A 17,622-nucleotide genomic window follows, 5' to 3' on the forward strand; every position below is an offset into this window, starting at 1 on the left:
TAAGACCATTTATTTGTCTTTAAAATTGTTGTAAATCTCTGTATGTACTTTGCTCTTTTATTAAACGGACTCAGGTGAGCTCTGACTCCTTCGCAGTAGAAGAGAGTGTACAGTAACACCAGCGTAGACCTGCTTTTCCCTTGTGTCTGAAATGAGAGTCAAGTAGTGTCAGCCTGCTGTCGATTAACACTGCAGGACGAAACTCCTACAGAAATAATTGCAGTTTTTTTCAGTATTTAGTAGTCAAAAGATACTAATGCATTAATGGTAACACATCTCTGGTTTATTATCCGTTAAAGATGTTTTCCAGTTGTGCATGAATGCTGGCGTCTCAGTAAGTTATGACAATTGTTTAAATATGTAATGTTTGGCTTAGGTTTAAAAAGTAAAGCTGGCAAACTGTGTCTTTATCATTTGCTAAAAAAAAAATGCTACTGTGTTTGGTGCATTCTTTCCTGGGTGTGTGTGGGAGGGGGGAGTCTTGGGAAAGAAAATATATTTGTTATTCATTAAGTGGAAGTGGTCACCACAGAGGCCTTCTCCTCCTCATCTTCTCATTGAGTAGGCTGAGGAAGGGGACAGGAGGAGCTGATCTCACTGTCTCAGAGCAGCAGCGGTGGAAGGACAGCCAGGGGAAGTGGGTCCACACAGCTCACACCCATGATGTCTCAGGGTCAACTGTACTGCACTATAATAAAAAATTATATTTGGAGGGAGGTAGTTGGTGGGACCACACCTACAGTGCATCCTACAAAGGTACGTGTGAAATTGACTAGGTGTAGAATATAAATGTCTTAACACAATAACTAAGAAAATGCAGTGAAGGCTATGTTGACCAGTTTGATGACAGCCTTTCAGATTGTGTGTAAAACCAGCACATTATACCCCCTGATTCCATTAATGTACACAGCTATGATTTAATAAAAATAAATAATTAAAAATTATATTTATGAAGATTTTATGAAAACTTGGAAAATTCTATGGCTATAACTTCTGTGCTTAAAAAGTAGGATAAAAAAATCTTAAATGTTTATGATCACAACCAAAGAAAATGACAGCAATAATAACACAATTTTTGTACAGAAAAAAGAAGGTAAAAAAGGGGGGGTTTTGCATTTCTTTCCATTTTCAAAAAAAACAATCTTTGCCATATGGCACTATATTATTACAAATACATTAGAGTTTTATTTAAATATACTTAGGGCTTCAGGAATATTATTATTTGGAGATATTATTATTTAGTGATAAATGTAGTGCTATATTTTTATTTATGGTAATGCAGTGCTATATAACATATAAAAAATGACTTCATTTATACATTATTATATTAACATAATATACTTCCATAAGAGTAATTGTTATTTTGTAAGCAATTACTACATACTATTACTGCTACCATCAAATACTAGTAATTACTTTGGGATAGTTTGCTATATATTATAATACATTGAATAGTATGTATGAAATTTAGACAGTTTATATTTTGATTATTATATGTGGAATTTTATAATAATAAGGATGTACATAATATGCATAAATGTAATAGTTATTATTACAGTACCTTATCTCTTTTTAAAATATCAAATTAATATGAGAGTACAAATGATTAGCTTACAATGTTTGCATTTGTTAGTTTAGAGTATTTTATCTCTTAATCATAGTAAATATCTAGCAAACAATAGTAATCCTGGGGAATAAATGAAGTGCTAAATATTTTAGGGCAATAATTAATATCTGGATGGTTACTCTTACCTGGCAATTATATATTTATTTCCTAGAGCTCAATGCTGAAACTTCTTGGATAATTTGTTGCAACTCTTAAACATCATGCTTCATTAGCAGTGCAGAATTTCAGCCTCCATTAACCACCCCCTTTAGTTCTGTACTTACATTCCTGTGAATTAGCCTAAAACAGTTTCTGTTTATGGTGTCCAGGACTTGTAAAAAGGTTGTAGTAATAGGCAGTGAAGAAACATGATTATGTTGATCCAGCATGGTACTTTCTGCCATGATTTTAGAAAAGTTAAACCATACAACTGGTGTGTACAGGAAGTCAGGGTGTAGACAGGGATGTCATCCTATACAAGCTTGTGGGACCATCTCTGGGCATCTCTTCCTTCTCTGAAGTGTGCACAGATACCATGTGTGTAAATGATCATGTTATTTAGATAAATAGTGACTTGTCGGTAAAGAATATATTCTTACTTCTGATTCCTGCCTTCCATACCTAGGTAACTGTTGAATGTGGTGCGTCATCATCACGTCCATTTGCCAAACAGCAAATGCAGAAATAAGGAAGGAGGTGACTAACGGTACCAAGGCTGAGGCAAGAGGATTGTTTGAGACCAAGAGTTTGAGGTTGCTGTGAGCAATGATGACGCCAAGGGAATTTACCCAGGATGACTCTCTCTCTCTCTCACACACACACACAAAGGAAAAAGAAAAGAAATAATCTATCGAAATCCGTACATGACTATTTGCCAGACAACGTCCACAGGTAGAAATTTGTAAAGATGACTTTGGATAAGCGTATTGAACCATCTATTTCATCACAAAATAAATTTTTTTGGTACTATTTTAAAGTTTCTATTCATGTTCTCTTGTATTTATGCTGCCAAACTATGTCTACTGAATTAGTGCCATGTTGAAATAACTTTCATTAAAATGTAATAAAACTGTCAACCAGGCTGGGTGTGGTGGCTCATGCCTGTATTCCTAGCACTCTGAGAGGCCGAGACGGGTGAGTGGCTTGAGCTCACGGGTTCGAGACCAGGCTGAGCAAGAGCAAGACTCTGTTTATAGTAGAAATGAAAGACTGAGGCAAGAGGATCGTTTGAGCCAAGAGTTTGAGGTTGCTGTGAGCTATTATACCACGGCACTCTACCCAGGTGACAGAGTGAGACTTTGTTTCAAAAATAAAAAATAAAAAATAAGTGAAGAAACAAATAAATAAATTTCTAAAAACTGTCAGCTGTTTGTTATTATGGAGGGGGGCTTTCTAAAAGAAAATGATATTTATTTGGGAATATGGATTGAAATGAAAATATGTATTTTGTTCTATGCCATGTTCATTCCCATTGCAATGCCTATTTATGAATAAACTCTATTTCCATTTAGAGAGTCTCCCTCTCCATTTACCATCTAGATTGACAAAACAAAATTAAACATCTGACCAGCTACAGTGGCTCATGCCTGTGGTCCTAGCTACTGGGGAGGCTGAGGCAAGAGGATCATTTGAGCCCAGGAATTGATGGTTACAGTGAGCTATGACCAGGCCACTGCTCTATGGCCTGGGTGACAGAGTGAGATTCTGTCTCAAGAAAACAAAATTGAACATCTTATGCGACAGGCACTTGTTAAATATACTATTATTTCTTTTAATCCTTATGATACCTAGAGAGTAGTTATGCTTATTAGATCATGAATGAAGAAATTTAGGCTCGAGGATTTAGAATCATTTTCACAGTGTCACAATGGAGGAAGGATTCCCACAGGTTTGTCTGACTCCATGGTTTATGTACCTACTTAGTTGTGGTCCTATATGGCCTGCTTTGTACTCATCAGTGAAACCGACTTTTAAGCCTTGTGGTACACAAGGCTTGTTAATATAACATTTTCTTGAAGTTTTAGGAATCGTTAACATTGTGACTAGCTAGTAGTTAACTCAAAAATATTGCAGAGTTGGAAAATGAAAGGATGGTATTCATGATGTTTTTAATTTTAATTTTGTTTTATTTATTTATTTTGAGACAAAGCTTCAAGCTGTTGCCCGGGGTAGAGTGCCGTGGCATCAACTCTCACAGCAACCTCTAACTCCTGGGCTCAAGAGATTCTCCTGCCTCTGCCTCCCAAGTAGCTGGAACTGCAGGTGCCCATCACAACACCTGGCTATTTTTTGGTTGCAGCTGTCATTGGTGTTTGGCGGGCCAGGGCTGGATTCGAATCCACAGTTCTGGTGTATGTGGCTGGTGCCTTAGCCACTTAAGCCACAGGCACTGGGTCTATTTTATCTTATTTTTTAGAGACAAGGTCTCACTTTGTTGCCTTAGGCACAATCATAGCTCAATGCAGCCTCTAATCCCTGGGTTCAAGTAATTCTCCCACCTCTGCCTCTCAAAGCACTGGAATTACTAGTGTGAGCCATGGCGCCCAGCCTATTCATCATTTTTGAAGTTTCTTTTAAGCAGTTTAGATTTTTTTTTAAATAACTTGCAGTTGACTCAGAACTCTGCATTTTATAGGAATGTGCTCCTGTTAGCCCAATGTTGTTAGCAGTTACAGAGGAGGACAGAGTTGAAATGATAATCTTTGGCATTCACAGTGAAATAGACCTGTGGATTGCAAAGCCTGAAAATAGCATTTCTGAATTTCATGTCTAATTACTATATCATTTAAAGATTTTTAGCCACTACTTTAAAATATACATAAGTTCTCGTACTTTGAAAAGCAAACTCCAATTTATAATTTGAATATATACTTTCCATGGGAGTATTTCTGATTATTACGTATTTTGATGCTCTCAAGTATATTACTTTGCTAATTATCACTAAAAAATACTATGTTACTGCACGGCACCTGTGGCTCAAAAGGGTAGGGCGCTGGTCCCATATGCCAGAGGTGGCGGGTTCAAACCCGCCACGGCCAAAAACTGCAAAAATAAATAAATAAATAAATAAATAAAAATAAAAAATGAAGATTCTTTGAAATATATATAAAAAACTACTATGTTACTGACGGTTCATTCATGTAAGTTGGCCTTATTACGTGACATCATAGTAGTTTTCGTTTTGTGCACACTCTTGTCTCTAGATAGCACTTTTACCCATCCCAGTGTGGAGACGGCCTTTCTAGTCTTCTGAATCTGCAAGAAAGAAAGCTGCATCTTCATTACCTGCATGATATCCTCAACTCTCCCCTTCCCTTTGGCTACAACTCTGTCTCTGAACTGCATCACACCATCCGTAATTTCATGTTGCATTTGAGGGAGCTAAGCCCTAACTTCAGCACCCAGGCAACTGTCAGTTTTCTACTAAATCTCACTTTTGTTCTTTTTTTTTTTTTGTCTGTTCCGCTAGTATCTTAACTCTAAAAGACAGACTGGGCTCGGTGCCTGTGGCTCAAGTGCCTAAGGTGCCAGCCATGTACACCTAAGGTGGCGGGTTTGAATCCCCAGCCCGGGCCCGCCAAACAACAATGATGGCTGCAACTAAAAAATAGCCGGGCATTGTGGTGGGCGCCTATGGTCCCAGCTACTTGGGAGGCTGAGGCAGGAGACTCTCTTGACTCCAGGATGGAGGTTGCTGTGAGCTGTGATGCCACAGCACTCTACCCAGGGTGACAGCTTGAGGCTCTGTCTCAAATAAATAAATAAATAAATAAAAGACAGGCTGTTCAGATCTTGCATTTCCTATCATCACGGCGTCTTATTGCACTAAAGTTCTTTCCCTCAGAAAAATAACTTCGTTGGCCAATATCCTCCTGCTTACATCCAACTCAAAACCTTCCCAGGCCTGCTGGGCTTTTTACTGACCTTGCTTAATTTCAAGTATACCTCGAGTTTATAGAGGTATTCAGAGAAAAATCAAAGGTAAATGTGGCTTTCACATTTGAGTGTAGGGCAGAAATTTTGGCAAATTTATGCCTGACTTTGATATTTTTTTTTTAAATTAGGATGAACATTGGTAGAATTGAACTGAATTCCTCATTCAAATCTGTCCTTCCAAAGAAGCTGTAACAAAAATATTCTATTCTGCTAAAAATGTTCCTTCCTTTCTTTGACTATCACAGGCAAAATATCAACCCTATCCATGAAGTAGAAATAGTGAAAGCTTCTTAAAAGTTTATTGGCAATGGGAAAAAGACTTGTGGAGGAAAATAATACATATTAGCTGATAAAATGTTTCCTAAGTCAAGTGTTCCCATCTACCCGTAGCTGTCACACTGGTGTTCTTATCTGTCTATAAGGTCTCCGTATTTCCTTACTGCTGTCCCTATATCCAAGTCAAGAGATCACAATTTCACTTCCAATAGTTAATTCAACAATTGAAATGACAAGACGAGATGTATTCCTGGTACCTCACTCCCTTGAAAATTCTACTATTTGATGTAGAGGCTCATCACTTCTTTCTAAATGTACTTTGACTCTCGCCATAAGCATCAGTTACCTTGCAAATTAGAAACCAGCTATAAGCATTAAGCTCTACATTATTATCCCTTATTTTGATTAATATGTCTTCCTGCCGGGTACACGTCTAGATCGTGGCATCTGCTCTGAAGAGCTTCCATCTGGAAAGCCACAGTTCTAATGTTTTCCATTTTCATATGTAAGATTCATTGTGTAGGTTTTTAAAAATAGTAATAAATATTTGATCTAACTAGCCCATGAAACATGTCTTTTAAAAGTTCAAATTAAGGGGAAGAAACGTGACATTAGGATAAGGAAAGTCATTCTATTTTTTTTTTAATTACGTAACTAATATTACTTGTCAGTATGGTTTGGACTTGTAGCAATAATTGATTAATAAATTGCGACTTGGGATCATTAAATCAGCTCCCTCAAAATGTTCAGTCTTGGGAGAGGAAATTGTCAAGAGTCCTTCCTACTTATAAACAACTTCCTGATCGCCTATGCTTATAGCTGTTTGTAGTAAATATGCCTACAATCAAACAATCAATTTAACTAAATAATTAAGTTTTGTTTTATTGTTTTTTAGAGTCTCACTGTGTTTCCCCAGGCTAGAGTGCCGTGGGATCAGCCTAGCTCACAACAACCTCAGACTCCTGGGTTCAAGCTATCTTCCTGTCTCAGCCTCCCGAGTAGCTGGGACTATAGGTGCCCAGCCCCACACCTGGCTAATTTTTCTATTTTTAGTAGAGAAGAGGTTTTTGCTCTTAGTCTGGCTGGTCTCAAACTCTTGAGCTCAAGTGATCCTTCCACCTCAGCCCCTCCAGAGTGCTAGGATTACAGGCATGAGCCACCGTACCTGGCCAGAAAATTAGGTTTTTATTTTAAGCTCAGACCTTGCCCCTGTGGACATTATTCATATCTTGTACCAGTTTTGCTCCTTTGCAGGCGGCATGTATGGTATAGGAATCAAATGATACTGAATTACCCCTTGCTAGATGTATGACCTTGTACAAATTGTTTATCTGAGCCGCACTCGGTTTCTTCATGTGTAAAATGGGTATTTAGTGAGGCAATATCTATAAAGTACTGCTACAAGAAAGAAGGTCTTTAACAAATGACAACTATTCCTCTCTTTAAACAGCCAGGTCCAACATCAGGATTATGTTATACTTATTTGAAGGCCAGTAGCACCCAGTATTCCCTGGTGGCCCCCCATCCAACTACTCACCAGGGCCAACTCTGCTTAGCTTCTGAGATCAAACACATTCAGAGTGATATGGCCATAGACTAGTTTATGCTATAGTCAAAGAATATAGAAATTTATCCTTGTATTGTCCTCTGGGAGAAATGTGTCATAAACTTTCTAGATTCTCTATAATGAGTCTCTGTAAGTTTTTAAATCAAAGACAGAGTAAGAAACATTTAGCTTATTTTTTTATTATTCAAGATGGCATCCACATATTGAGTGCACATTTTTTATTCCCGTCCCTCTAGAACTCCTATTAAAATTATAGTTTAGGAATAACGAATAAAAGCTAAGCTATTCAGAGAGGGACCTTCACAGATGAAAGAGTTCAACAAACTTCTACAAGACGAAAGTATATAGGAGATAATTTTTTTTAATAGCTGGGAGACTACAGCCTGCAGTATTATAGGAGGAAGCGGCAACAGAAGGGAACCGATCTGGCTACAAGGCCCGTATGGCACTGGGTGCAGGTATGATCGGCAGGGTCGACAGGGGAGGAGCTGAAAATCACACGGATAAACTGAAAGGTGACTCCCCTTCTTATCTGGCCTCATCTAATTGGAGACTTGAGTTTGGACTGTTAATTGTCTCAAGCATAAGTTTTAGGACACTGCTTGTAGGAATCTCATCCAAACAGTAGGTAGAAAGCTGCAGACAAGTTCCATAGCGCCCTCCCCACAGGCCCAGCTGTCAGAAGCCGGACAGCAGCCAGGCACGGCCCGGAGGTGGGGCAAAGCAGCTGAGTGAGCACAGTGCAAGTCACCCTCAGACGCGGTCCCGAGGTCACTGAACACAACACCCACTCACCAGCTCTTCTGCCTATAATTCTGATTTTCCTTGGGGGAACCACCACCCCCTTTCTGAGGTCACATGTTTCCATGAGGCTGAGCAGACTGCGGTGCACCTGCGTGCCCAGGTATGGCCAATTAGCAAATCAGGATGTGGAGATTGGTTCAGCAATGGACACTTAACCCATCCCGGGCAATGAAGCACTACTCAACACCCCATCAGGAGTTGCTTAGAGGAGCACTTTGTTTCCGCAGGAAGTACTCCGTGGAAGGCTATTTTAAACCCCAATCCAGCCATGCCTGAATTGTGCGTGTCAGTTGCAAAGGTCCCTAAGCTGCTTCCAGTGCCAAAACAAACTTGAAATGGGTTTTTCTGTTTGTGCCCAGGGAGTCTGGACTCATACAAATCCCTCTTGCATTCCGATTGTTTGTGAAAACCTCATACTGTACCCCAGAAGTGCATTAATGTACATAGTTACTATTCAATAAAAAAAAAAAAAATCCCTCTTGCAGGCTTCTTATGAAGGGCTGGTCTAGTGATTTGATGGGGAACATTCCACTTTTCCTTACACCAAGTCAAAAGCGCTCTCTCTGTAAGCTCACCCTTTATCCCACCCATGGAACTTGAGTGGACACAGGCATTCATCCAAATGTGTCCACATCAGTAGTTCTCAGACTTAGCAGTAAATCATAGTCAACTAGGAAACTTTCACACTGAAGATTCTAGGGCCTCACCCTGAATTTATGAAGCCCAAAATTCTAGGTTTATGGCTGAGGAATGTGTATTTTTTAATGTTATGAAGACAATTTTAAGTTACTGCCAGATGTAAGAGCTACTGATCCATATAATGCCAAATAATTGTTTTATTAGGTTTAGACCAGTTGCAATACAGACATGTACATGTCTTCTATATGTTTGCGTATTTTCTACAGGTCCCGTCCTTAAGTTCTAACATACATCATTCTGAAGGAAACAACAGCAGTTCTGGTAGAAGAAAATTTGAATTTACACTAGAAGTAGATTTACCAGGAAACAAACAAGGCTAACTTGCAGGGCCCCTCACTTTAATTTGTAAGTATTCTCATGGCCATGTGGTCCATAAAATTTACAGGCTGACATTTTAACTGCAATTGATTGAGACCACCATCTCCTTTTACTTCAGCTTCCCCTCAGTCCTATTTACCCTTGTTTTGGGTGGCATAGAAGGTGCCAGGGGCATTTTTGGACCACAAGAAAGGAAGAGGATGGAGATACACATAGTTTTGGTTTAGTGGAGTACTGAGGTAGTTCACAGCCTCTTCCATGTAGAATGTAGTTACTGATAGCTGTCTGGGGCGAGAACAATTTTCAGTAATAATCCTACCACCCAATATACCTACACACCCCACCTTGTGAAATGAAGGTTCAGGGCCTGACATACCCTCATAACATGCCAAGACATCACAGACACCAAAGACAAGCTAGTCAGTGAATGGCATTAATTCAAAGAGATTTAAAATTACTCTCTGCAACATACCAACCTCTGAAATCCCTTGAAATCTTACAGCTCTATATGAAAGTCACTTGAGAGAGGTGTTCCTAAAATTGATAACAATCCTAAAATTGTACACACCAATTACCAACAATAACTTCTGAAGCCAAAAGAAACCTTTCCAGGCTATCCATAATAAAACACATCATTTCATCTCCATGTTAGAAAGAAAGACTGATTCCTCCTCCTAGTCTCTCTGAAAGTATGATAAAATTATCATTGGAGGACTAGACAAATAGTATGCAGACACATAATCTTATTGAGTGCTGTTTCAGATAACTGACTAATAAAAAGTTATATTTCTGGAGTTTGAGGCCTTTTCAGAATTTGTCAGCTTGAAATGTTTCATCGTGGTGGTAGTTTATTTTATAATTCCGAATGAATATTTAGATTTCTACCCAGTAATTTGAATTATTTTTCTTTAAAAAGACCTCCAACACTGTGTCAGATGCAGGCCCACAGGCTTGCCCTGGCTGAAGCGAGTACCTGGCCCCTGTGCTCTATAGTGGACATGAGAACCTAACGAATCTGCCCTGCACCACTGCCTCGGTCTCCTATAAACCAAATCTGCTTATTATAAAGTCAGCAAATGCACAGTTGATGGATCGTAATGACTCTGAAGGCATCTGTGTGGCCAGACAGATAAATAATACATTGTTTAAAGGTTTTTGAACACTTACAATGTTTTGGAAGAAGCCATTCTTTAAAATTCAAAAGAAATTAAAAGGGAGCATATATCATGATCAGGGAGAAAAGCATATAAACAACCAATTATGATGAACTATGTTGAATGAAAGGTGACTTGTCTCTTATTTCCATCTATAGGAAATATTACAAAATCATCATCATGTGATGAGCCAATTAAGCAGATTCTATCTAACAGAGCCAGCACAGATTGGCTCACTATACCCTCAGAATCCGTTTGTTCATGTTCAGCAAGGGCGCTGCTGCAAATAGGATGCTACATGGCTTCATGTAGATGATGCAACCAGCATATGGAAGAAACTGCTCAGTTTCTTTATTGTTTACACACCCAGTTCTCCATGTATGCTTCATATTACTCCCAGCTTTAGCCCCTTACAGGCATAAAGGGAGAAATCAATTTCTTTGTTGATACTTGTGCTCCTTGGCCTTACACACCTTATTTCCTGCACCTCTTTGAAAAATCTCAGTATTTATAATGTAATATCTAAAACCTTTTCCTGGCTTGGTGCCCATAGGACAGTGGTTACGGTGCCAGCCACATGCACCAAGGCTGGTGGGTTTGAATCTGACCCAGGCCAGCTAAACAATGATGACAACTGCAACAAAAAACTAGCCAGGTATTGTGGTGGGTATCTGTAGTCCCAGCTACTTGGGGGGCTGAGGCAAGAGAACTGCTTAAGCCCAAGAGTTTGAGGTTGCTCTGAGCAGTGATGCCACAGATTCTATCGAGGGCAACCTAGTAAGACTCTGTCTTAAATAAATAAATAAATAAATGAAAATAAAACCCTTTTCTTTAAAATTTTTTGATCTAGATGGCGCCCGTAGCTCAGTGGGTAGAGCGCCAGCCACATACACCATGGCTGGCGGGTTTGAACCCAGCCTAGGCCTGCTAAACAAGAATGACAACTGTAACAACAACAGCAAAAATAGCTGGGTGTTGTTCTGGGCACCTGTAGTCCCAGCTACTTGGGAGGCTGAGGAAAGAGAACCACTTATGCCCAAGATTTTGAGGTTGCTGTGAGCTATGATGTCACAGCACTCTACCCAGGGTGACAACTTGAGACTCTGTCTCAAAAAAAATTTTTTTTCTTTAAGAGCCTTTAATTATACCTTAGGTCCATCAATGGGCTCCCTAGAAAATAATCTGCTGTAGCCATAAAATTTTGGTAAACACAGATTTCTACAACATTAAACTGATTTCTTTACATTTTGGCAACAGTACTTCTCTGAGCCTTTAAAATCAATCTCTAAGTACAGAATGTGGAATGTAGTTTGAAATGTTTCTCAAATTTTTTGATTGCAAACACTTTTTTGAGGAGCCAATATTTCACGGACCATAACTTTGGTCAATGCTGTTTAACACTACAATAAAATGAGACTTAAAAGTAAGACCTAAAAACTAAAACTCCTAGAAGAAAAGCTTCATGACATTGGACTTGGCAATGATTTTTTGGACACAATACCAAAAGCACATGCAACAAAAGCAAAGTAGATAAATGGGACTACATCAAACTTACAGTCAACATAGAAAGAAGGCAACCTCTAGAAAGGGAGAAAGTATTTTTTTTTTTTTGAGACAGAGTCTCACTATGTCACCCTCCATAGAGTGCTGTGGCATCACAGCTCACAGCAACCTAAAACTCTTGGGCTTAAGCGATTCTCTTGCCTCAGCCTTCCAAGTAGCTGGGACTATAGGCTCCTGCCACAACACCTGGCTATTTTTTGTTGCACTTGTCATTGTTGTTTAGCTGGCCCAGGCCAGGTTCAAACCCTACAGCCTTGGCGTATGTGGCTGGTGCTGTTACTACTGTGCTACTGGTGCCAAGCGAGGGAGAAAGTATTTTTAAATCATATATCTGATAAAAGGTTAATAAGAGGCCTGACAATTCAGTTCAAGAATTCATCCTAGAAAAAGTGGTATATTCTTCAGTGATGAACATCACTACAGTCACCTTTGAAATACTCCCCTTGGCCATCTGACCATTAAGTTCATGAACTTAATTGTCTGGACAGAATATGCGAAGAACTCTTACAACTCAACAAAAAGTTAAATAACATGATTTTAAAAATGGGCAAAGGTTTAGAATAAACATGTCGCTAGGCTGGGTGTGAAGGCTCATGCCTATAATCCTACCACTATGGAAGGCTGAGGCCAGAGGATTGTTTGAGCTCAGGTATTTGAGACCAGCCTGAGCAAGAGCAAGACCTGGTCTCTAAAAATAGCCTGCACCTGAGCTGGTGGGCTTAAATCCAGCCCAGGCCCACCAAACAACAATGACTGCTGCAACTAAAAAGCAGCCAGGCATTGTGGCAGGTGCCTGTAGTCCCCGCTACTTGGGAGTCTGAGGCAAGAGGATTGCTTAAACCCAGAAGTTGGAGTTTGCTGTGAGCTGTGACACCACAGCACTCTACCCAGGGCAACAGCTTGAGGCTCTGTCTCAAAAAAAAAAAAAAAAAAGAAGAACTGAAATCAGTATGTTGAAGAAATATCTGTACTTCCATGCTTAGCGGAGCATTATTCACAATAGATAAGAGGTGGAAGCAACCCACAGTGCCCACTGATGGATGAATAGACAAAGACAATGTACCATACACATAGACTGGAATATCATTCAGCCTTTAAGAGGAAAGAAATTCTTGGTGGTGCCTATGGCTCAATGAGTAGGGTGCTGGCCCCATATACTTAGGGTGGTGGGTTCAAACCCTGCCCTGACCAAACTGCAACAAAATAGCCAGGCGTTGTGGCAGTCCCCAGTTACTCGGGGACTATACACCGGCCACATACACTGAGGCTGGCAGGTTCCAGCCCAGCCCGGGCCTGCTAAAAACAACGACAACTTTAACATCAACAAAAGCAATAGCTGGGCAGATGCTTGTAGTGCCTCCAGGCTACTTGGGAGACTGAGGCAAGAGAATCGCTTAAGCCCTAGAGTTTGAGGTTGCTGTGAGCTGTGATGCCACAGCTCTCTACTGAGGGTGACATAGTGAGACTCTGTCTCAAAAAAAAAAAAGAGTTAAAGTCATTTAAATCTAAAATTTCTAGTACAGTTGTTGACTCTTAAACAATGTAGGGGTTAGGGGTATCAGATCCCTGTTCAGTTGAAAATCTGCATGTAAGTTTTTGCTCCCCTAAAATTTAACTACGAATACCCTACTGGGTCCTAGAAGGCTTACTGATAACATAAACACTTGGTTAACACATACAGAAGGTGCAAAAAGAAGGTATACTCATTTTTAAAAAAGAAAAACTGTATTAAATTTGTAATACCCAATAAATTCCAATAACAAAAGTGAACATAAGGCACATTGAGCACCTCTTGTAATTGCAGACATCAAATGTGACTTGAGTATTACAAATTTAAGAAAGTTTTTCCCTTTCTTAAAATATGTATACTTTTGGGGGGCACATTCTGTATATTGCATGCTATGTGGGTTAAATACTATATCCTTATAATAAGGTAAATGAGAGAAAATAAAGTGTTAGTAAGAAAATATATTTACTATTTATTAAGTGGAAGTAGATTATCATAAAAGTCTTCATCCTTGCCATCTTCACATCAAGTAGGCTGAGGAGGAAAAGGAGGGCTTGGTCTTGCTGTCTCAGGGAGGTAGAGGTGGGGAAAAAAATCCATGTATAAGCTCAAACCTGTATTGCTCAAATCCACGTATAAGCTCACTATTTTTCTAATCAGCTATAGGAGTTCTTTTAAAAAAATTCCCCCTGGAGCCAGAATACTTAAAAGATTATAAATAGAACACATATGTGTAGGAAACAAGCAAATGCAAATGAGAAATTGACAAGAAGTCTGAAATATTTTCATTGGAAGTTCCCTTTCCTTTCAGATTTTGCAGTTGGTTATCAAACACATCAAGGACTGCTCGGCTATATAGTGGCCTTTCACTACTCAGATCTTTGTAAAGTATCAAAGACACTTAGCAGGGCTGCACCTGTGGCTCAGTGGGTAGGGCACCGGCCCCACATACCGAGGGTGGTGGGTTCAATCCTGGTCTTGGCCAAACTGCAACAACAAAAAAAGAGCCGGGCATTGTGGCGGGTGCCTGTAGTCCCAGCTACTCGGGTGGGAAGCTGAGGCAAGAGAATCGCCTAAGCCCAAGAGCTGGAGGTTGCTGTGAGCTGTGATGCTACAGCACTCTACAGAGGATGACAAAGTAAGAATCTGTCTCTAAAAAAACCAAAAAAAACAAAAAACAAATAAACAAAAAAAAACACAGCAGAGTTGTCCAACCTGCAGCCAGTGGGCTGCATACTGATCTTGTGAGAACATTATTTTGCTTATCCTTGGTGTCAGACATCATGAAAAGTATGCATGGACTTTTTAAAGTTTTTTGATAATCAGCTGTCCTTAGTGTTTGTGTATTTAAAGTATGGCTCAAGATAATGCTTACTCTTCCAATGTGCAGCAGAGGTGAATGCTGCTGGATTAGAGTTTCAGAACATGGGAATCTCCTCACCTCCCATAGTACACAAGAACCTACAATACCTCTTCCTTCAGTCAAAGACATAGTTAAATATTGTGAGTGTGGACTTAATACCATCCTTGTCTTTCATTCTCCCTCCAGGTCAAGACAAACTCAGGTGTCAGTTGGTAAGAGTGCTTTCAACATTTTATAGTACTAGAGCTGTCTTTAGAATTTTGGGATCCATTGCTGTGGTAGTAGCATCAGAACAAATAATGGCAAGAAATGCAGTATTATTGCAGCTTCATTTATTCCTATTTGTGGCATCTAAGAAACTGCCTTTCTTTTTACTAAAAGTGCCTTACCTTTGCTCTCAAAAGAAGATTCATAGCTCAAAGAGAAAGAGCATTTGTTACTTGAACGCACATTTTTGACCTCATTGTTTTCATAATATCAAATAAAAGCGCAGATTTAGAAGAGAGAAGAAAGTTTTCTGGCAACAATGCAGACTTGATTAAAAGGATCCCAGCAGGATGTTTCAGGAAAAAAATATATTGCATGCACATCCAGTTAATCTTGCCTCTGCCATACAAGGGTAGCAAAGGACAGGAGGTGAAGAAGCTGTTTTAGAACTAAACCTGTAGCTGCTGAGCATGCAAGGCATAAACTCATGAAAGGATTTCAGAGATTAAGGTAGGGCAATCAGCCCCTGGGTTTTCCCAGGTGCACCCAACCCTCCATCTTTTAAAACTTTGAAAAGATCTGAGAAACAAGAAACTTTTAAAAAATATGCATAGGCAGTGCCCATAGCTCAGTGGGTAGGACGCCGGCCACACACACTGAGGCTGGCAGGTTCAAACCCGGCGTGGGCCAGCTAAACAACATTGACAACTGTAACAAAAAAATAACCAGGTGTTGTGGCAGGTGCCTGTAGTCCCAGCTACTTGGGAGGCTAAGGCAAGAGAATCGCTTAAGTCCAAGAGTTTGAGATTGCTGTGAGTTGTGATGCCACAGCACTCTACTGAGGGCGACATAGTAAAACCCTGTCTCAAAAAAAAAAAAGGGCAATAAATGGAAATTAAAATCCACCACAGAGGAAATGCCTAATGTTCCATTCTTCTCATATAACATTGATAATCTTTATTTCCTCTTCTCCCTGATCACTCCTTCTGGGTTCCAGAGCAATGAGGACACCAGTGGGTGGAATGATGAAAGTAGGGCTCTGAGGGAGAGAAGAATCCCTGGGACTCAACTGGGCAAGGCGCTCTGAAAGCCTTCACTTCTTCCCTGTTTCTAAAAAGTGACACCCGGTCTCTCATGCCCTTTTAACACTTCTTTGATTTAAAGAAGGCAGAGAAAAAGGAAAGAACAAAGACATAAAATAAAGAACAAAAGAGGTGGATTCAAGATCATTTTCTCCAGTCCCTCAAAACTAATGTGGTCAGTGAGATCTTCAAAAACGTAAGCACTATTAGTACTACTTCTATATAAATGATACCAACTTTGAGTTTGCCTCTAGGATTAATGACTGTTGTGCACATTTTTAAATATCACAAAAGCAAGTAATATAATGAACACTCATGTTCCTATTGTCCAACTCCGGCTGTTTTCATTCATTGTGACAATCTGATGGTTGCTATACTGTTACTCACTAAAGTCTACACTTTATTCAAATTTCCTTAGTTTTTTCCCTAATATCCTTTTTCTGTTCTAAGATCCCCTGCAGAATACTACATCACATTTAGTCTTCCTATTTCCTCAGGCTGCTCTTGTTCCTCTATTAAATTCTTGGCTCCAGGAGGCCAGCATCAATGGCTTCTGGAAGAGGATCTATTGAATTGAATCTACTCGGTTTCTATTTTAAAACATCAACACTTTGAATCATTTGCTCCTTGTTTCTGAGTGGCATTATCTGCCCGTGTATCCATTCCTCCAATAGTACCAGTGAGATTTCACTCTGTCCTGATGTTTTATGCAGGGCTTTTTAAATTGCAACTAGCAGATCAATAATGCATGGTTACATTCACAGGTCAGCCCTCTGCTTGGCCTTTTTGATAGAGACACTACCTCTATCTCTATCCTTGAAATAACAGAAAAGTTGGCTGAGAACTTCTCTGTTATTATTAGCTATGCCACCTTGGGCTAGTTACATGAATCCTCTGGGCCTCTCTCGATAGAGCATTTGTGAAAATTACTGAAATCAGCTGTAAGAAGCTCTGACATAAATAATGAGTGTTAACAGTGGCCCTCAAGTCTTCATGTGTTACATGTTTGGCATATTCAATCATCACAACAGATTCGTGCAAGAATTACTCTTTTCCTTATTGTACAGTTGGGAAACTGGGGCGCAGAGTCGCTAAGTAGCACATCAAATGCTACACAAAGGACAAGGAGCAGACCTAGGTTTGGACCCAGGACTGTCAGCCCACACTCGAAGTGAATGCCTTCCCCTCACTAAGTCTTTTCTGAGATAGCTTTCCCCCGAACTACAACTTTTTCTCTCTTTAGGTGTTCGATGGAAGGATTATATACAAGAGATTGCCTGAGACCATGGCTATCTTCTATATATATTTAAGTCTTCAAAAGTAAAACAATTCAGCAAATACTGAATATCTTATAAGGTCAAGCCATGAGCAGGATTCTTGCAAAGCTAATTCAAATGCTGATGTGAATTCAGTCTGAAATGCTTGGAACCAGAAGTATTTCAGATTTTTTCAAATTTTGGAATATTTACATATACATAATGAGATATCTGGGGTATGGGACTCTAGACAAAAAATTTGTTTAATATACACCTTATGCACA

Source organism: Otolemur garnettii, unplaced genomic scaffold (assembly GCF_000181295.1).
Source record: "Otolemur garnettii isolate 467f Iridium unplaced genomic scaffold, OtoGar3 scaffold00013, whole genome shotgun sequence".
In the NCBI taxonomy this organism is placed as follows: Eukaryota; Metazoa; Chordata; class Mammalia; order Primates; family Galagidae; genus Otolemur; species Otolemur garnettii.